This window comes from Nomascus leucogenys, chromosome 5 (genome assembly GCF_006542625.1).
Source record: "Nomascus leucogenys isolate Asia chromosome 5, Asia_NLE_v1, whole genome shotgun sequence".
Lineage (NCBI taxonomy): Eukaryota > Metazoa > Chordata > Mammalia > Primates > Hylobatidae > Nomascus > Nomascus leucogenys.
The window spans coordinates 6,764,893-6,787,492 of NC_044385.1; the positions used below are offsets into that span (position 1 = coordinate 6,764,893).

General features: G+C 42.4%; 1 long non-coding RNA gene across 4 annotated transcripts in view; it reads right to left on the reverse strand.

Annotated features, from left to right (window-relative positions):
- LOC115835127 overlaps nucleotides 1-22,600 on the reverse strand; it is a 48,030-nt gene that overhangs the window by 17,597 nt on the left and 7,833 nt on the right. The window contains exon 1 of one of the 4 annotated variants that reach the window (XR_004030053.1): nucleotides 21,925-21,957. The exons of the other annotated variants lie outside the window; for them this stretch is intronic. This is a non-coding gene — a long non-coding RNA (uncharacterized LOC115835127). Of the gene's footprint in view, nucleotides 1-21,924; nucleotides 21,958-22,600 lie in introns of those variants that run through there. 4 annotated transcript variants of the gene reach the window in all.

A 22,600-nucleotide genomic window follows, 5' to 3' on the forward strand; every position in this document is an offset into this window, starting at 1 on the left:
GACACACTGGGTCAGGGGTTGGGTCCCCAAGACTCCAGGGGATCCTACTCCCATGGATTGTCTGAGCTCAGCTCATGCTGAAGCTGTTATGGGTTACAGTCAAGTGCCTGTGGCTCCCCAAGGCTGCCACTGAACACCGGTGGCCCTACATGTCTCAGATCTCATAGGTCATTCCAACCTCATGCCTCGGCTGGGCATTGCTCTGGTGAGAATTTTCAGTGGCAGTCTTCTCCTGATAGAAGTTCTCTGCCTGTTCTCCAAGGCTCTCCAAGGCATCTTTTGAAATCTAGATGGAGGTAGCCATGCTTCCACAACTCATGAACTCTGTGCCTGCAGAGTTAGCATCTCATGGATGCCACCATGTAATACAGCCTGTACCCTCCTGAGTGGCTTGAGCAACAGCTAGGGCAGCCAAGAAATGCTGCACCAGAATGCAGGGAGCAGAGATTTGAGGTGGCCCTGGGCAGTGAGGCCATAGGCACCTTGGTCCCTCTTTTGAAACTCTTCTGCCCACAAGGCCATGGCACTTTGGGCCTGTGAGAGTAGGGTATCCACAGAGATTTCAGAAATGCCTTTGGGATCATTCTTTCATTGTCTCGGTGAATAGCACCTGGCTTCCTTCTATCCATACTAACCTCCATTTCAAACAGTTGCTTAGCCACACCCCTAATATTCACTCCAAAATACACTTTCTCATTCTTTACAAGGCCAGGCTGAGAATTTTCCAAACCTTTAAGTTGTGTTTCCATTTTGATAATAAATTCCATCTTTAATTAAATTCTCTCTTTTTGCATTTTTCTATAAGTAGTCAAGAAAAGCCATGCAGCACCCAGAGTGGTTTGTTGAGAGACTTTTCATCAAATATTCTAGTTCATTGTCCTTAGGTTCTGCCTTCCACAGAGTACCAGGACATGGATAAAATTCAGCCAAGTTACTTGCCACTTTATAGCAAGAATGGCCTTTCCTCCAGTTTCCTATAAGATATTCCTCATTTTCAAGTAAAACCTCAGCAGAATGGACTTTACTGTCCATATTTCTACCAACATTCTGATCATGACCACTTAGAAAATCTCTAAGAAGATTTAGGCTCTTCCTACAGCTCTCTTCTTCTAAGCCCTCATTATAATTGCCTTTCATTCACAACAATCTAGGCTTTTTCTAGCATGCGCCTTCAAACTCTTTCAGCCTGTATGCATTACCCACTTTCAACGCTGCTCCACATTTCCAGGTGTTTGCTAGATAACACCCCACTTCTGGTACCAGTATCTGTCTTGGCCACACATTCAAAGCACAGAACTGTAATTTACTCTTCATCAGAACCCTTTGTTCTACCACTTATTTCTTGTTTAGAAGTGAAAGAAGTAGACCAGACTGGAATGTAAAACTTTGAGTTTATGAGAAAGGGTGATTTGGATTTTCTTCCTGTGCATATGTAACCCAAATATCTCTGACTCTCTGTGCATTTACACTTGCTGTTGCTCTTGCCAGCACCTGATTTAGGTAAAGTTTTAGCTGTTGTCCCATCCTAACTGCCCATCTCTTCTGTCCACTCTATACTCCCCCCACCCCCTACCCCTATTTATGTCTCAAAGCAGTCAGAGTATTGGAATTTTTTTTTAAGTTTGAAGGAGGAAATTGAAGAAGGACATTGCACAAAATATTCCACTTTTGCTCTTTATTTAAAGGTGCTTTCCACATGGCAGTTGCACAATTTCTTTCTCTTTTCATTGTTCCTCTTCCTTAACATAAACCTCCTACTGATTCATTTGAGACCATGAACTCCACGTTTTCCTCTCTCTTCTACATCAAACTCCCCAACTGCTAGCGTGTACACCTAGAAAAGAGCATTTCTAGCATGCCTTGGTTTCTCTTATAAGTGTATTTTAAATTTTTTATTTATATTATTCTTTCTATGTAATAAATGCTAATCAAATTAGAAAGAGAAACTAGGCAGCTATGTGATAAATACAGACCAATATAAACTGGTGGAAAAGCCTACCATCTGTGTTAGAAAAGTGCTTGCAAAAATAAATGCTGTTTTGAGTGGGAAATGCAGCTCTATAAAGGAATCACTTCTCAGTTAAAGGATCAGAGTTGAAGGTTGCCAAGGTTGGGTCTTGGGATGAATACACCCAGAGGCGAAGCCTGTCCTTCAGGCCAAAGCATGCACACATTTCAACTTCCAGGAGAACTGACTGATTGATATGAGGAGGGGACAGGAATAGAAGCTTGATACTATTGCCTCAAGTCTGGACAACTCTGTGGTGCCATTCATATGCCTGTCTGCTCATGGGATCAGGCTGGGGTTACACTTTAGGTGAAACTACGTCTTTACTGAACTTCTTTCCTCTGCCCAATCCTTTGTCTCTCATTTCTTTAGAGGGTCCTTTTCAGGAGGATCCCACAGTAAATCACAGCACAAGAGTCCCCATCTCAGACTTCTGGGAAACACAGTCTAAGACACTTGCTGTGGTATATGCAGAGTGATGGAGTGGTCAGCCAGCTGGGCTGTGACTTATTGGTCAGTGGTCAGATCCTTGCAATTCTTCCCTTGTGGTTGTGGTTTTTACTATTAGATTGATAGTTATATGTGGTATATTGCAAAAATGACCACCACTTTCTCTCTTTACTTCATGAGATGTCATCTGCTTGTCTATTTATTGAGTTTGGACTGGCCAAGTGACTTGTTTTAACTAATGAGACATTAGCAAACAAGGAAGTTTGGAAAAGCATGCGCACATTGAGCTTGCTCTTTTGCCGTTCTTGGAACCCAGAGCTACTATGTGAGACTAACCTGCTGGATGAGAGGCACAACCCATTATCCCCATTGTCTCCAGAAGCAAAGCTGTTCAACTAAACAGCAGTGTACCTTAGATACATGAAGAAGCTGGGATCAGCAGAACCATGCAGTCCAAATTGCTGACCCATAGAATCATGAGCTAAATGAATGTTTATTATATTAAACCACTAAATTTTGTTTGTTAGGTAGCATACGCTGATTGATACAGTATAATAAATTGTGATGGATCATATTCTTTTATGGATTTTTGCAGATAGCTACTTTAGGCTCAAATTGCTGCCATGCAAATATATGGAGCATGATGTATGCATTAAAAATATAAGCGCACACACACATATATATATATGCTGCAAAAATGTCTTTTGAAATCAATGTGCTTTCTTGATATTTAGACAGATAAATGTTGGAATTACCACTAACTTACATACTAGGTAAACAATTTATACGGCAGAATGAAGGAAAAAATCTTACATTTATTAAATGCTTTCTGAGTGTTAGGAGTCCCCATCTTAGACTTCTGGGAAACACAGTCTAAGACACTTGCTGTGGTATATGCATAGCGATTGAGTGGTCAGCTGGGCTGTGACTTACGGGTCAGTGGTCACATTCATGTAATCCTTCCTTTGTGGTTGTGGTTTTTACTACCAGATTGATGGTTACATATGGTGTATTGCAAAAATGACCACCACTTTTCGAGACTACCATCACTTGTAATGGTGAATGACTTCTTGCGAGATCCGGAAGTTTAAAAGTGTGAAGCACCTTGCTCTCTCTTGCTCCTGCTTTTGCCATGTGGCATGCCTGCTCCCCCTTATCCTTCTGCCATGACATGATTTGGATCTAAGTCCCCGTCCAAATCTCATATCAAATTGGAATCCCCAGTGTTGGATGGAGGTGGGACCTGGTGGGAGGTGATTGGATCATTGGGACAGTTTCTCATGGTTTAACACCATTTTCCTTGGTGCTGTCATCATGATAGCGATGAGATCTGGTTGTTTAGAAGTGTGTACCTTCAGCTCCAGTCATGTGAAGTGCTGGCTCTCCCTTTGCCTTCACCATGATTGTAAGTTTCCTGAGGCCTCCCCAGAAGCCAAGCAGATGCTGCCATGCTTCATGGACAGCCTGCAGAACTGTGAGCCAATGAAACCTCTTTTCTTTATAAATTACCCAGTTTCAGGTACTTTTTACAGCAATGTGAGAACAGACTAATATATGCCATGACTGTAAATTTCCTGACGCCTCCTCAGAAGCCAAGGAAATGTCAGCATTATGCTTCCTGTATAGTCTACAGAACCATGAGTCAATTAAAACTCATTTTTTTAAATAAATTACTCAGTCTCAGGTATTTCTTTATAGCAATGCAAGAATGGCTTAATACACATGGTCAGTTAGTTATATCTATTTTTACAAAAGAGGAAACTAATGCTCAGAGAAGGAATGTAATTTGCCCAAGGTGTAGATAGCAGATGGATTTGAAGGTAAGTTTGCTTCACTTCAAAGACTATCATCAGGTACCTCCTGGAAATGTAGGCTTCTTGTCACAGTACGTACCTTTCAAAACAGTATGGTTGGACAAATCTATGCATACGATTTAATATTCTTTTAATCTTGGCCTCCAAGTCTTATATGGAGCTTCAGATCCATAAGAAATTTCTGAGCAATTATTATTTCCACATTTCAGTTTAGAACAGCATTTCCCAGTTTTTATATCAGGGGACGGACTTCTAAATTTTCAAATATGCCTTTCAGATATCTGTCTTCTAAACTATATCCTCCAGCATAAACTATGTCCTCAATAAAATCTATTACATTTTATACAAATATTTCTGCTGCACCTCTTTGTGTCAGTCTGTGTCCTAAGCTCTGGAGAGGCAAAGAAGAATAAAATAGTCTATTCTTTCAAGGAGCTCACATTTTAGTGAAGACAAAAAATATACACATTTTTTAAAATCGCATACAACTCATAAATGAAATATGGAAGTGTTAAACGGAATACTAAAGCTAGTCTGGTGAGTGAAGGGATAAAGTGATCAGAAAGTTTTCTTGGAGGAGGAGATATCTAAACTAAGTCTCAAAGGAGTTCACCCGGCTGGGTGGGGTTGAGTGGGGTTGAGTGAGTACAGTAGACAAGGGTCAATAAATACTGTAATGTATAAACTCTCAAAGTTCAGTAGCCAACATAGCAAAAGTTTATTTGTTCATGTTAGAGTTTGATGCAGAGGTTTCTGTTGAGAGGATGGGTGTGAGACTCTGTCCCTAAAGTCATTGAGAGATCAAGGCTGACAGATGGTCTGCATCTTTGACACAGACACCTTCTAATGTCTCATTGACATCCAGTAGGGAGAGAAGACAGGATGTAGAGGGCACATGTGCATCTTAACCTCTTCCCTATGCATCACTTCCTTGAAGGCTGCATTGGTGAGCCTAACCACATGGCTCGACCATGAGGATGGGGACTTTGTTTTGCTAACTGCTGTATTCCCCACAAAAGGAGCAGTAAACACATTAAATGCACAAGAAATGTTTGTAAATTTATTTGTGATTGAATGTATCTTTGCACTATTAGTACAGCATCCACCACACAGTGCCATTCTATAAATATTTGTAGAAATAAAGCATACTTTTCTTTCTTTTCTTTTTACCTATGTTAAAAATTATTAAATTGTACTAAAAATCTAACACACTGGAATATATGAACTTCTCAGTTATGAACCCAAGAATTATGAGAGGTTAGAAAAATTCTGGGAAATATTTGTTTGTATGGACACCAAAGTGGAACTGTAGCTCTATCAGCAATAGAATCCTTCCTTCTCTCTCTTTCTTCCTCCCTCCCTCCCTCCCTCCCCACTGCTCTTTCTCTTCTCTTCCTCCTTTCCTTTCTTCCATTTCTATAGACCTGAACATATCCCATAGTGCTTGTGTCCTATGTATTTGGGGGAATACAGAGATTTGCTGGACACAACTTTTGCTTTACAAAAGGAATCTAGACACGTCACCAAGAACAAGAACACAAGGCAAGCAGTGACAAACACCACATTAGAGCCATAGATAGAACCACCCACTTGCCTAGTCTATGTGGCTGAAGAGGGGCTGGCTCTAAAACACGTCCCACATCAGCTGTACCTTTTCCCCATCTGGAGTATCTGGTACACCTACAGTTCAGGTGCCACCCTCCACTTCTAGTTTCAGTGAGAAAAAAGTGGCAGAGGAGATGACTGGGTAAAAGCCTTCTACAGGCAAAGCCATAATTTTCACATCAACATCTTAGGCTTCCCAAGGGATGTTTCTTGTCATAAATATGTATCTGAAAGCAATACTTCTCATGAACCATCTTCTTGGTTGCCAGGCCCAAGGATTAGAATTGCACATATCGGAAGGACAATTTTCACTCCCTTTAAAAAGCAAATTAACTATAATGCATATAAATAGCTGTTCCCACAGAGGCAGCTGAGTTTGGAGGACATAGTACCAGCAGGACTTATTGATATTTTTATGTGATCAGGAAAACTGCCTTAAACAAACATTGCTTTCTAGTGAGATATTCATCAGTCAAGCTGTCAAGTCAAAAAGGCCCAAGTTCTAGGCAAGAACCTTGTATTACATGTTTCATGCGCGTCCGTGTGAAGAGACCACCAAACAGGCTTTGTGTGAGCAGTAAAGCTTTTAATCACCTGGGTGCAGGCGGGCTGAGTCCAAAAAGAGAGTCAGCAAAGGGAGATAGGGGTGGGGCCATTTTATAGGATTGGATAGGTAAAGGAAAAAGGGGGGTTGTTCTCTGGCGGGCAGGAGTGGGGGTCACAAGGTACTCAGTGGGAGAGGTTTTGAGCCATGAGCCAGGAGAAGGAATTTCACAAGACAATGTCGTCAGTTAAGGCAGGAACATGCCATTTTCATTTATTTTGTGGTGGAATGTCATCAGTTAAGGCAGGAACCGGCCATCTGGATGTGTCACAGGGGATATGATGGCTTAGCTTGGGCTCAGAGGCCTGACATTCCTGTCTTCTTATATTAATAAGAAAAATAAAATGAAATAGTGGTGAAGTGTTGGGACGGCAAAAATTTTGGAGGATGGTATGGAGAGATAATGGGCGATGTTTCTCATGGCTGCTTCCAGCGGGATTAGGGGCGGCGTGGGAACCTAGAGTGGGAGGGATTAAGCTGAAGGAAGATTTTGTGGTAAGGGGCGATATTGTGGGGTTGTTAGAAGAAACATTTGTCATTTAGAATTATTGATGATGGCCTGGATACAGTTTTGTATGAACTGAAAAACTAAAGGGAATAAGAGAGGGAGAAAAACAGGTATTAAAGGACTAAGAATTGGGAGGACCCAGGACATTTAATTAGAGAGTGCCTAAGGAGGTTCAGCATAGTCCTGCCAGCAAAGATTATTTATTTACTTGTGGCGGTTTGGGGATAGCACCAGGAGATAGCAGCTGTGATGGCTTGGAGAAACAGTGTAAACCGGCAGTGTAAACAAGAGCAGGGCATGTATGAGTAGTTGAGAATGGTGAATAGGAGTATGACTAGACAGAAGACAGTAGGGATGACAAGTTTTTTGGGGCACAGTCCAAGTTGGTCTGGTCTCTGGAATGAGAGACTGGGACCTAAGAAAAAGGAGCATCTATACGGGAGCTCAAATGGGCTGTACCTTGTGGCATTCTGAGGACAGGCCTGAATTCTGAGAAAGGAAAGTGGTAAAAATATTGTCCATTCCTTTTTAAGTTGGTGGCTGTGCTTGGTGAGGTGTGTTTTAAAAAGACCATTAGTCCGTTCTACCTTTCCTGAAGACTGAGGACTGTAAGGGATATAAAGGTTTCAGTGAATACCAAGAGCCTGAAAAACTGCTTGGCTGATTTGACTAATAAAGGCTGGTCTGTTATCAGACTGTATAGAGGTGGGAAGGCTAAACTGAGGAATTATGTCTGACAGAAGGGAAGAAATGACTGCGGTGGCCTTCTCAGACCCTGTAGGAAAGGCCTCTACCTATCCAGTGAAAATGTCTACTTAGACTAAGAGGTATTTTAGTTTTTCTGACTCAGGGCATGTTGAGTAAAGCTAATTTGCCAGTCCTGGGTGGGGGCAAATCTTCAAGCTTGATGTGCAGGGAAGGGAGGGGGCCTGAATAATCCCTGAGGCATAGTAGAAAAGCAGATGCAACACTGAGAAGTTGTTTCCTTGAGGATAGATTTCTACGATGGAAAGGAAATGAGAGGTTTTAAGAGGCGGGCTAGTGGCTTGTACTATAGCATAGCCTGCCTTTGCTGGTGTGTGGCGATTAGGCCTGGTGGAACTGCCATCAATAAACCAAGTGTTATCAGGGTGAGAAACAGGGAAGAAGGAAATGTGGAGAAATGGGGTGAACGTCAGGTGGATCAGAGAGATGCAGTCATGAGGGTCAGGTGTGGTATCAGGAATAATGTGGGAGGCCAGATTGAAGTCCGGGCCAGGAACAATGGTAATTGTGGGAGACTCAACAAAGAGTGAGTACAGCTGAAGGAGCCGGGAAGCAGCAAGTATATGCATCAGGTGTGAGGAAGAAAATAGATTTTGGAAGTTATGAGAGCTGTAGAGAGTGAGTTGAGCATAGTTTGTGATTTTAAGGGCTTCTAAAAGTATTAGGGCGTCAGCAGCCACTGCATGGAGACATAATGGCCAGCTTAAAACAGTAAGGTCAAGTTGTTTGGACAAAACGGCTACAGGACGTGATCCCGGTCCTGTAGTATCCCGGCTGTGTGTAATGAAAAGGGTTGGGATGAATCAGGGAGAGCTAGGATGGGGGCAGTCTCTAAAGGTGTCTTCAAGGAATGGAAAGAGGAGTGGGGAAAGGATTTAGAATCTATGGGGTCAGCTAGGTTTTCTTTTGTGAGTTTATATGAAGGTTTTGTTAGGATGGCAAAACCGGGTATCCAAAGGCAAAAGTATCCAACCATGCCCAGGAAGGAAAGGAGTTGTTGTTTTGTAGAAGGGGTTGGGGTTTGAGAGATTAGTCGGACATGATCGGCAGGGAGAGCACGTGTGTTTTTATGAGAATTATGCTGAGATAGGTAACAGATAAGGAAGAAATTTGGGCTTGACTGAAGTAATGGGGGCTGTCTGTGAAGCTTTGTGGCAGTACAGCCCAGGTAATTTGCTGAGCCTGATGAGTGTCAGGGTCAGTCCTAGTGAAAGCAAAGAGAGGCTGGGATGAAGGGTTCAAAAGAATAGTAAAGAAAGCATGTTTGAGATCCAGAACAGAATAATGGATTGTGGAGGGAGGTATTAAGGATAGGAGAGTATATGGGTTTGGCACCATGGGGTGGATAGGCAAAACAATTTGGTTGATAAGGCATAGATCCTGAACTAACTGGTAAGGCTTGTCTGGTTTTAGGACAGGTAAAATTGGAGAATTGTAAGGAGAGTTTATAGGCTTTAAAAGGCCATGCTGTAGCAGGCGAGTGATAACAGGCTTTAATCCTTTCAAAGTATGCTGTGGGATGGGATATTGGCATTGAGCGGGGTAAGGGTGATTAGGTTTTAATGAGATGGTAAGGGGTGCATGATCGGTCACCAAGGAGGGAGTAGAGGTATCCTATACTTGTGGGTTAAGGTTGGGGGGTAAAAGAGAAGGACGCAAAAGAGGCTTTAGATTGGGAAGAAGGGTGGCAATGAGATGTAGCTGTAATCCAGGCATAGTCAGGGAAGCAGATAATTTAGTTAAAGTGTCTCGGCCTAATAAGGGAACTGGGCAGGTGGGGATAACTAAAAGGAGTGCTTAAAAGAGTATTTTCTAAGTTGGCACCAGAGTTGGGGAGTTTTAAGAGGTTTAGAAGCCTGGCTGTCAATACCCACAACAGTTATGGAGGCAAGGGAAACAGGCCCTTGAAAAGAAGGTAATGTGGAGTGGGTAGCCTCCATATTGATTAAGAAGGGGACGGACTTACCCTCCACTGTGAGAGTTACCTAAAGCTCGGCGTCCATGATGGTCTACGGGGCTTCTGAGGTGATCAGACGGCGTCAGTCTTCAGCTGCTAAGCCGAGAAGATCTGGGAAGGAGTCAGTCAGAGAGCCTTCGGCCAGAGTTCCAGGGACTCTGGGAGTGGCTGCCAGGTGAGTTGAACAGTTCGATTTCCAGTGGGTTCCCACACAGATGGGTCACGGCTTAGGAGGAATCCCAGGCTGTGGGCATTCCTTGGCCTGGTGGCCAGATTTCTGGCACTTGTAGCAAGTGTTCTGGAGGAATGCCTGGCCACTGCAGTTTAAGTGTTTGGAAGTTCTTGTGTGCTGGAGATGTGGCTGGGGTTTGTCTCACAGTGGAGGCAAGGAATTGCAACTCAGAAATATGTTGCTACTTGGCTGGCTCTACTCTATTATTGTACACCTTGAAGGTGAGGTTAATTAAGTCCTGTTGTGGGGTTTGAGGGCCAGAATTTAATTTTTGGAGTTTTATTTAATATCGGGGGCAGATTGGGTAATAAAATGTATATTGAGAGTAAGATGGCCTTTTGACTTTTTAGGGTCTAGGGCTGTAAAGCATCTCAGGGTTGCTGCCAAGCGAGCCATGAACTGGGCTGGATTTTTATATTGGATGAAACAGAGCCTAAACGCTATCTGATTTGGGATAAAGAAAAAGGAGCATTAACCTTGACTATGCCTTTAACTCCAGCCACCTTTTTAAGAGTAAATTGCTGGGCAGGTGGGGGAGGGCTAGTCACAGAACGAAATTGTAAGCTGGATGGGGTGTGAGGAGGGGAGGTGATAAAAGGATTATAGGGTGGAGGAGCAGAGGCTGAGGAAGAATTGGTCTGTAGAAAAGGAAGATTAGAAAGACTCAGTGACGGTTGGGGTTGGGACTGAGGGGACAGGTGGGAGGGAAAGAAGGAAGATTTGGGACGAGTTGCATTGGGAACAGAGACTAGGGAGGGACTGATGTGTAAAAGAATGCCTGGATGTCAGGCACCTCAGACCATTTGCCCATTTTACGACAAGAATTATTTAGATCTTGTAGGATGGAAAAAATGGAAGTGCCATTTTCTGGCTATTTGGAACTACTGTTGAGTTTGTATTGGGGTCAAGCAGCATTGTAGAAGAAAATAAGGCATTTAGGTTTTAGGTCAGGTGTGAGTTGAAGAGGTTTTAAGTTCTTGAGAACACAGGCTAAGGGAGAAGAAGGAGGAATGGAGGGTGGAAGGTTTCCCATAGTGAAGGAAGCAAGCCCAGAGAAGAGAGAGCAGAGACACAGAGGGAAGGGGTTCGGGGGTTCTCACCCTCCAGAAAAGCGGGAAACGGGTCTGGGTGTGGAAATAAGGGGTTGGGGTGCAGAGATAAGACGTTGGGGTGCGGAAATAAGGGATCGGGATGCAGAGATAAGAGGTCAGAAAAAGATGCAGAGATAAGAGGTCAGGGCATGGAAATAAGGGATTGGGGCACAGAGATAAGAGGTTGGGGCATGGAAATAAGGGACTGGGGGTTCTTTCCCCCTAGAAAAGCGGGACTCGCTGCTAACGGTGAAGGAGAAGGGGTTGAGGGGTTCTTGCCTCTCCCCCAGAAAAGCAGAGAAGGGGTAGAGACATGGAGAGAAGAGGTTGGGGTACTTGCCCCTCCCCCAGAAAAGCGGGACTTGCCGCTAAGGGTGAAGGACCAAGGCAGGCGTCCCTGCATGTTCTGACACCTCTGAAACATGGGCAAATAATCAGAGAGGTGTCCCTGCAATGATTAAACACCGGGAAGGCTGCCTTCCCGGTCTGTGACCGGCACCAGAGTTTTGGGTCCACAGATAAAACATGTCTCCTTTGTCTCGACCAGAAAATGAAAGGAATTGAAATTAAGAGAAGGGAGAGATTGAAGTGTGGCGCCAAGATTGAAAGGAGAAAGAGGTTGAGGGATAGTGAAGGAGGTTGGAGAAGAGAGTAAAAAGAGGCTGCTTACCAGATTTGAAATTGGTGAGATGTTTCTTGGGCTGGTTGGTCTGAGGACCTGAGGTCGTAGGTGGATCTTTCTCATGGAGCAAAGAGCAGGAGGACAGGGGATTGATCTCCTGTGGGAGGTCCCCTGATCTGAGTCATGGCACCAAATTTCATGCACGTCCGTGTGAAGAGACCACCAAACGGGCTTTGTGTGAGCAATAAAGCTTTTAATCACCTGGGTGCAGGGGGGCTGAGTCCGAAAAGAGAGTCAGCAAAGGGAGATAGGGGTGGGGCCGTTTTATAGGATTTGGGTAGGTAAAGGAAAAAGGGGAGTTGTTCTCTGGCGGGCAGGAGTGGGGGTCACAAGGTACTCAGTGGGGGAGCTTTTGAGCCAGGATGAGCCAGGAGAAGGAATTTCACAAGACAATGTCATCAGTTAAGGCAGGAACGGGCCATTTTCACTTCTTTTGTGGTGGAATGTCATCAGTTAAGGAAGGAACCGGCCATCTGGATGTGTACGTGCAGGTCACAGGGGATATGATGGCTTAGCTTGGGCTCAGAGGCCTGACACATGGATCACAAAATTCTTCAGTAACTTGAGGAATATGATGTACTTGTAGTTCTGGGAATTTATACTCTGTAACAAGTAGTACAGGGCCCATTTATGGTTCCCAAGAGTACCAAGGTTAATGTCAAGTTAATGTCATTAGAAAAAAATAAACAAGACTCCCACATTTTTTTTTATGAATAAAGGCAATTTCATCAGTAAGGCAATAAGGACAGAAAACGTATCTCACTGACATATTAGTTGAGTGGTTGTCTGTATTTTTAATTTCAAAGAAACTCAGAAAGAACATGGAATATCTTCAATTTTGATTATTCAGATAGCTGTAGGGGAGTCAAAACTCCACCTCCATCCTCTTTGGGTTCTGGCTGGACCCTAAAGTTCAATCGATATAGACAGATTAACAGGAGAAAAGCATACAAATTTATTTAATACAAGTTTTACATGGCACAGAAGTCCTCATAAGGAAACGAAGACCCCAAAAAGCATCTAGAGTCACTCACTTGTATACCGAATTGGACAACGAACACTGTTGCAAAATGTAATAAGGCAAAGGGGCTTCGGCTAGGGTAGTTAATTGGGTAAAGAAGCGACTAAGAAGATAAGGGTTAGTTTAACAAGGTCAGCTTGTGGAGCTCTCTCTTGACTTCAACTTTCTGTTCTCGATGATAAGAGCGTTGCTTTTATAGGTAGCTTGTCTTTCACATGGGAATGCTGCCTCCTGCTTTTAAGAAACACAAAAATGGTCAGAGCCATTTTTTTGCACCTACTGTTTTTTAAGTTCCTTGAACAGAAATAATCGTGATGCCAGAGCAGCATATTTTGGGGATGGCGTATTCTTAACTCCTTCATCACCAGGAACTACATTGCAAGCATTTCAAAGAGGATCTTCATTGTTTTCATCTCTAGCCTCTTTCTACTCTTCCAACTGAGTTGTTTGACTTCTATTTTTATGATGTTGTTGTTTTCACTATGTGAGCCAAATTATTGGTGTCACTCATGAAAAGCCATCTAAATGGCATTTATTTACTTTAATGCTGATAGGAAATACAAATAGTAATCTGGCTGAAAAGAAATGTGTCCGTTTTCCTGCAAGCTGTTGTATAATAATGGTCAGTTGGGAGGCAATGGGTAAACTGCAGTCATTCCTTCAAGAAACCCAATCTGCCTTCCATGGACCTACTTAGCAAAAGCAGTAAGAGCTGCCCATTCCTTGAACCTGTGGCTCCTGTGACTCTAAGATAATTCTTCCTGGAACTTGTTTGTTGGTTGTACTCTAATCCAGGACACTGTTGAGATGCCCCTGAAGGTTCCTTAATAAACAGTCTGAAGGTACTCATTTATTAGGATTAGAAAGTGAATCTACATTTTAGGAGCCAGGCTAAATAATGACAAACATTCAGAGTCATATTTTTCATTTATTAGAATGACAACATTCCAGGTCATGTGGTGATTCAGAGATCTGAATCTGAATTTCCATTCTGCCACTTACCAGCTGTCTGACTTTGGACGTCTTGCTAAACTGCTCTGGGTTTCATTCAGGTGCTGACTTTTAAAGTAAAAAAAAAGAATGTTTTCCTTTTTGACTCCAAAGTATTTTTTATGATAAAAAATAAGATAACGAATGTAAAAATGACATTTAAGCTATAAAAAGCTATACCCTATTATTAAGATAATCCAATAAATAGGGTGCATGTATTATTGCTTATGTTTACATCTGTGTGGTGATAAATCCTATCTGCTCTATCTTTTTAAAATAACTAAGACTAGATAAAAGAAACCACAATACCTTTTTGTCCCCATTATTTTTAGCTCCAGAAGTATGTTGATTTGGAAGCAAATCAACTTGATGCTTATTAGATCTCAAAGACTGCTTGCTGTGTTAAAGTGGCTTGGGATAAAACTTGAGTTAATACTACTCAAGATTTCTCTTCCTCTCAAGAAAGAGAAGATGATCATTTTTAGAGACTGCACATTTGGAGACAATGTCTTGCCTCTTCATTAAAAGCCTGGACAAAATTTTCATAGACTTTGTGTTCAGAAAGCACAGATGCACAGACATGAGGGCAAATAAGTGTCTTTCACTGAAGAGAGCCTTTAGTGTGTCTCAATAAACTTCTTCAGTAAGTTAATTTATTAACATTAATATATAGATTCCTACATGAGATCAACAAACTGACTTTTTAAAAAATGAAAAGAATCAAATTTGGTCTACATTCCTTTAAATGATGAATTTTACTAACTTTTAGTTACTGAAGTAACCAGTTTTGGGGTATCAGATAACTTCAGTCAGAATATAAATTTGGTAGATCAGAGATCTGGCCCTTGATGAAGTAGGATAAACAAAGATACAAGCTCTTTAAAAAGAAGTCATTATATCCAGAAGATACTTGCATTCATATGTTTCTCACAGCACTATTTACAATATCAAAAATATAGAATCAACCTAAGGGTCCATCAACCATCAACGGATGACTGGGAAAAAAATGTCATATAGGTGGCTGACAAGATGGCCGTATGGGAACAGATCTGATCTGCAGCTCCCAGGAAGATCAATGCAGAAGGCAGGTGATTTCTGCATTTCCAACTGAGGTACCTGGCTCATTTATTCGGGACTGGTTTGACAGTGGGTGCAGCCCCCAGAGGGTGAGCCAAAGCAAACCCAGGAAGTGCAAGGGGTTGGGGAACTCCCTCCCCTGGCCAAGGGAAGCCACGAGGGACTGTGCCATGAGGAACAGTGCAACCTGCAGACCAGCAGATTCCCTCGGGTCCCTACACCACCAGAGCCCTGGGTTTCAAACACAAAATGGGCAGCCGTTTGGGCAGACACCAAGCTAGCTGCAGGAGTTTTTTTTTCATACCTCAGTGGCACCTGGAATGCGAGACAGAACCATTCACTGCCTTGGAAAGGGGACTGAAGCCTGGGAGCCAAGTGGTTTAGCTCAGTGGATCCCACCCTGATGGAGCCCAGCAAGCTAAGATCCACTGGCTTGAAATTCTTGCTGCCAGCATAGCAGTCTGAAGTTGACCTAGGACGCTTGAGCTAGGTGGGGGAAGGGGCATCTGCCATTACTGAGGCTTGAATAGGTGGTTTTCCCCTCACAGTGTAAACAAAGCTGCCAGGAAGTTCAAACTGGGCGGAGCCCACCAGCTCGGCAAAGCCACTGTAGCCAGACTGGCTTTCTAGATTCCTCCTCTCTGGGAAGAGCATCTCTGAAAGAAAGGCAGCAGCCCGAGTCAGGGGCTTATAGATAAAACTCCCATCTCCCTGGGACAGAGCACCTGGGGGAAGAGGCAGCTGTGGGCACAGCTTCAGCAGACTTAAAGGTTCCTGCCTGCCGGCTCTGAAGAGAGTAGCATATCTCCCAGCACAGTGCTCAAGCTCTGCTAAGGGACAGACTGCCTCCTCAAGTGGGTCCCTGAGCCCCGTGCCTTCTGACTGGGAGACATCTCCCAGCAGGGGTTGACAGACACCTCATACAGGAGAGCTCTGGCTGGTATCTGGCAGGTACCCTTTTGGGACGAAGTTTCCAGAGGAAGGAACAGGCAGCAATCAATCTTTGCTGTTCTGCAGCCTCCGCTGGTGATACCCAGGCAAACAGGGTCTGGAATGGACCTCCAGCAAACTCCAGCAGACCTGCAGCAGAGAGGCCTGACTGTTAGAAGGAAAACTAACAAACAAAAAAGGAATAGCATCAACATCAACATAAAGGACGTTCATACAAAAACTCCATCTGATGATCACCAACATCAAAGACCAAAGGTAGATAAATCCACGAAGATGAGGAAAAACCAGCTCAAAAAGGCTGAAAATTCCAAAAACCAGAATGCCTCTTCTACTCCAAAGGATTACAACTCATCACCAGCAAGGGAACAAAACTGGATGGAGAATGAGTTTGACGAATTGACAGAAGTAGGCTTCAGAAGGTGGGTAATCACAATCTCCTCTGAGCTAAAGGAGCATGTTCTAACCCAATGCAAAGAAGCTAAGAACCTTGAAAAAAGGTTAGATAAATTGCTAACTAGAATAACCAGAATAGAGAAGAACATAAATAACCTGATGGAGCTGAAAAACACAGCGCAAGAACTTTGTGAAGCATACACAAGTATCAATAGCTGAATTGATCAAGCGGAAGAAAGAATATCAGAGATTGAAGATCAACTGAGTGAAATAAAGTGTGAAGATAAGATTAGAGAAAAAAGTGAAAAAGAACAAACAAAACCTCCAAGAAATATGAGAACTATGTGAAAAGGAGAACCTATGTTTGGTTGGTGTAACTTAAAGTGATGGGGAGAATGGAACCAAGTTGGAAAACACTCTTCAAGATATTATCCAGGAGAACTTCCCCAACCTAGCAAGACAGGCCAACATTCAATTCAGGAAATACAAAGAATACCACAAAGATACTGCTTGAGAAGAGCAACCCCAAGACACGTAATCATCAGATTCACCAAGGTTGAAATGAAGGAAAAAATGTTAAGGGCAGCCAGAGAGAAAGGTCAGGTTACCCACAAAGGGAAGCCCATCAGACTAACAGTGGATCTCTCTGCAGAAACCCTACAAGCCAGAAGAGAGTGGGGGCCAATATTCAACATTCTTAAAATAATTTTCAACCCAGAATTTCATATCCTGCCAAACTAAGCTTAGTAAGCGAAGGAGAAATAAAATCCTTTACAGACAAGCAAATGCTGAGAGATTTTGTCACCACCAGGCCTGCCTTACAAGAGCACCTGAAGGAAGCACTAATTACAGAAAGGAAAAACTGGTACCAGCCACTATAAAAACATAACGAATTGTAAAGACCATTGACACCATGAAGAAACTGCAACAACTCATGGGCAAAATAACCAGCTAGCATCATAATGACAGGATCAAATTCACACATAACAATATTAACCTTAAATGTAAACAGACTAAATGCCCCAATTAAAAGACACAGACTGGCAAATGGGATAGAGTCAAGACCCATCAGTGTGTTGTATTCAGGAGACCCATTTCATGTGCAAAGACACACATAGGTTCAAAATAAATGGATGGAGGAAGATTTACCAAGCAAATGAAAAGAAAAAAAGCAGGGGTTGCCATCCTAGTCTCTGATAAAACAGACTTTAAACCAACAAAGGTCAAAAAAGACAAAGAAGGCCATTACATAATGGTAAAGGGATCAATGCAACAAGAAGAGCTACCTATCCTAAATATATATGCACCCAATACAGGAGCACCCAGATTCATAAAGCAAGTTCTTAGAGACCTACGAAGAGACCTAGACTACCACACAATAAAAGTGGGAGATTTTAACACCCCACTGTCAACATTAGACAGATAAGACAAAAAATTAACAAGGATATTCAGGACCTGAACTCAGCTCTGGACCAAGCAGACCTAATAGACATCTACAGAACTCTTCACCCTAAATCAACAGAATATACATTCTTCTCAGCACCACATCACACTTATTCTAAAATTGACTACATATTTGGAAGTAAAACACTCCTCAGCAAATGCAAAAGAAGGGAAACCATAACAAACAGTCTCTCAGATCACAGTACAATCAAATTAGAACTCAGTATTAACTCACCCCAAACCTCACAACTACATGGAAACTGAACAACCTGCTCCTGAATGACTACTGGGTAAATAATGAAATTAAGGCAGGAATAAGTAAGTTCTTTGAAACCAATGAGAATAAAGGCACAACATACCAGAATCTCTGGGACACAGCTAAAGCAGTGTTTAGAGGGAAATTTATAGAACTAAATGCCCATGGGAGAAAGTGAGAAAGATCTAAAATTGACACCCTAACATCACAATTAAAAGAACTAGAGAAGCAAGAGCAAACTAATTCAAAAACTAGCAGAAGACAAGAAATAACTAAGATCAGAGCAGAACTGAAGGAGATAGAGACACAAAAACGCTTCAAAAAAATCAATGAATCCAGGAGCTGTTGTTTTGAAAACATTAACAAAATAGATAGACCACTAGCCAGACTAATAAAGAAGAAAAGAGGGAAGAATCAAATAGATGCAATAAAAAATAAAGGGGATATCACCACTGATCCCACAGAAATACAAACTACCATCAGAGAATACTATAAACACCTCTACACAAATAAACTAGAAAATCTAGAAGAAATGGATAAATTCCTGGACACATACAGCCTCCCAAGACTAAACCAGGAAAAAGTCGAATCCCCAAATAGACTAATAACAGTTCTGAAATTGAGGCAGTAATTAATAGCCTACCAACAAGCCCAGGACCAGATGGATTTACAGCCGAATTCTACTGTAGGTAAAAAGAGGAGCTGGTACCATTCCTTCTGAAACTATTCCAAATAACAGAAAAAGAGAGACTCCTCCCTAACTCATTTTATGAGACCAGCATTATCCTGATACTAAAACCTGGCAGAGACTCAACAAAAAAAGAAAATATCCGGCCAATATCCCTGATGAGCATCAATGTGAAAATCCTCAGTAAAATACTGGCAAACAGAATCCAGGAGCACATCAAAAAGCTTATCCATCACGATCAAGTCAGCTTCATCCCTAGGATGCAAGGCTGGTTCAACCTACACAAATCAATAAATCTATCACATAAACAGAACCAATGACAAAAACCACATGATTATCTCAATAGATACAGAAAAGGCCTTCAATAAAATTCAACATCCCTTTATGCTAGAAACTCAATAAACTATGTATTGATGACACGTATCTCAAAATAATAAGAGCTATTTATGACAAAACCACAACGAATATCATACTGAATGGGCAAAACCTGGAAGCATTCCATTTGAAAACCAGCACAAGGCAAGGATGCCCTCTCTCACCACTCCTATTTAACATAGTATTGGAAGTTCTGGCCAGGGCAATCAGGCAAGAGAAAGAAATAAAGGTATTCAAATAGGAAGAGAGGAAGTCAACTTGTCTCTGTTTGCAGATGACATGATTGTATATTTAGAAAACCCCATTGTCTCAGCCCCAAATCCCCTTAAGCTGGCAAGCAACTTCAGAAAAGTCTCAGGATACAAAATCAATGTGCAAAAATCACAAGCATTCCTTTACACCAATAATAGACAAACAGAGAGCCAAATCATGAGTGAACTCCCATTCACAATTGCTACAAAGAGAACAAAATACCTAGGAATACAACTTACAAGGGATGTGAAGGACCTCTTCAAGGAGAACTACAAACAACTGCTCATGGAAATAAGAGAGGACACAAACAAATGGAAATACATTCCATGCTCATGGAAATGAAGAATCAATATCCTGAAAATGGCCATACTGTTCAAAGTAATTTATAGATTCAATGCTATCCCCATCAAGCTACCATTGACTTCTTCACAGAATTAGAAAAAACTGCTTTAAATTTCACATGGAACCAAAAAAGAGCCTGTATAGCCAAGACAATCCGAAGCAAAAAGAATAAACCTGGAGGCATCACACTACTTCAAACTCTACTACAAGCCTACAGTAATCAAAACAGCATGGTACTGGTACCAAAACAGAGATATAGACCAATGGAACAGAACAGAGCCCTCAGAAATAATACCACACATCTACGACCATCTGATCTTTGACAAACCTGACAAAAACAAGCAATGGGGAAAGGATTCCCTATTTAATAAATGGTGCTGGGAAAACTGGCTAGCCATATGCAGACAACTGAAACTGGACCCCTTCCTTACACCTTATACAAAAATTAACTCAAGATGGATTAAAGACTTAAATGTAAGACCTGAAACCATAAAAACCCTAGAAGAAAACCTAGACAATACCATTCAGGACATAGGTCCTGGCAAAGACTTCATGACTAATTCACCAAAAGCAATGGCAACAAAAACCTAAATTGACAAATTGGATCTAATTAAACTAAAGAGCTTCTGCACAGCAAAAGAAGCTATCATCAGAGTGAACAAGCAACCTACAGAATGGGAGAAAATTTTTGCAATCTATCCATCTGACAAAGGGCTAATATGCAGAATCTACAAGAAACAAACAAATTTACAAGAAGAAAACCCTGTCAAAAAGTGGATGAAGGATACGAACAGACACTTCTCAAAAGAAGATATTTATGTGGCCAAGAAACATATGAAAAAAAAGCTCATCATCACTGGTCATTAGAGAAATGCAAATCAAATCCACTATGAGATACCATCTCATGCCAATTAGAATGGTGATCATTAAAAAGTCAGGAAACAGCAGATGCTGGAGAGGATGTGGAGAAATAGGAAAGTTTGTGCACTGTTGGTGGGAGTGTAAATTAGTTCAACCATTGTGGAAGACGGTGTGGCGATTCCTCAAGGATCTAGAATCAGAAATACCATTTGACCTAGCAATTCCACTACTGGGTATATACCCAAAGGATTATAAATCATTCTACTATAGAGACACATGCACACGTATGTTTATTGCAGCACTAGTCACAATAGCAAAGACTTGGAACCAACCCAAATGCTCATCAATGATAGACTGGTTAAAGAAAATGTGGCACATATATCCCATGGAATACTATGCAGCCATAAAAAAGGATGAGTTCATGTCCTTTTCGGGGACATGGATGAAGCTTCAAACCATCATTCTCAGCAAACTAACATAGGAAGAGAAAACCAAACACTGCCATATTCTCACTCATAAGTGGGAGTTGAACATTGAGAACACATGGGCACAGGGAGGGGAACATCACACACTGGGGCCTGTCAGGGGATGGTGGGCTAGAGGAGGGATGGCATTAGGAGAAATACCTAATGTAGATGACGGGTTGATGGGTGCAGCAAACCACCATGGCACGTGTATACCTATGTAACAAACCTGCACGTTCTGCACATGTATTCCATAACTTAAAGTATATTTTTAAAAAGTGCTTTTTGGTGCCCAAGGTCCGGAGGCGGCCGAGGTGGCAGGTGACTGGCATATCAGCACTGCTCCAAGTGTGCACACACCTGGCCGGGCTGTCAGTGCTGGGGCTCGGCCCCTAACCCTGCTCCGAGATCCAAGCAGGCACTGGGAGTGGGGAGAGGCTAGGCAGCAGGAGCAGATACCCACAGGCCTGCAAGGGCGAGGGGGGCCCCCTGGGCCCCTGAGGGTGCAGAGTGCAGAGACTCCCAGGTCCTGCACCTGGGAGAGTGGGCTCCCACCTGCTCCGTGGAGCATTCAGGCAGCTCCGGTCAAGTCTCCTCACAGCCTGGGGCAGGGGCTTCAGGTCCTCACTGCACCCGGGTGGCACCTGGGGAAGGGACAATGTCGCCACAAGTTCTTCCTGTGGCCCCGGCACTCGGGGGTGGCCCGGGGCTTTCTCTCACCCTGCTAGCAGCCCTGCCCAGTGGGAAAGCCTCCGGAGTAGATTGCGGGCTGAATGTTTATAGTCGTACAGTCATCACAAAAATCTGATTCTAGAAGCTGGCTGATTTATAACAGGGGCCCATTCTACTAATTCTTCTACATTTATGCATGCCTGAATATTTTCATAATGAAAAAGTTTATTAGAATTTAATACTAAAACAAAATTGATAAAACAAAAGCGTTGGGCATGGTGGCTCACACCTGTATTCTCAGCACTTTGGTAAATTAAGGCAGAGGAATCGCTTGAGCCCAGGAGTTTGCGACCAGCCTGGCAATATAGTGAAACCCCATCTCTATATTAAAAAAAAAAATTAGCCAGGTATCATGGCACCCACCTATGATCCCAGCTACTCCGGAGGCTGAGGTGGAAGGATCAGTGAGCTCAGGTGTTAGAGGCTGCAGTGAGCTGTGATCGCACCATTGCACTCCAGCCTAGGTGACAGAGTAAGACCCTGTCTCAAAACCAAACAACAACAACAACAACAAAACAACCACATAAGCCTGACTTTCCACACTGCTGCTGTCTAAAGTGTAACTACCTCTCTTTAAAGAGACACAATGGCAGCCCTCGAGTGTCTCATTAGATACATCAACCATGAATTAACAAAGCCAATTCAATTTTACAAATTTTGATTGAGCATCAACGATAGGCAGGGTTTTGTCTTGATGCTTTACATGTTTTTATTTCTTCGTTTCTTCATTGGTTGAAGCAGATATTCATGTTGTTGTTTTAAATTTGGTGATTTTTGCTCTTTTTCTCGAACTTTTATTATTGTCAATAGCATAAATTTAGAAACATTCTGTTCTATCTCTCTCTCTCTAGATTATCTACCCTTCCTGTATTTTGTCTGTAAATAATAGAAAATTTTACCTCTGTAATTCAAAACATCTAATGACTAAGTGAAATACTTTGTGATGTGGTAAGATAATTAGGTTTTGGAAAAAGTAATGAGTCCCATGAAGTGATGTCCAGTAGAGGCAGTAATTCATTGCTACCCTCTAACAACAAGG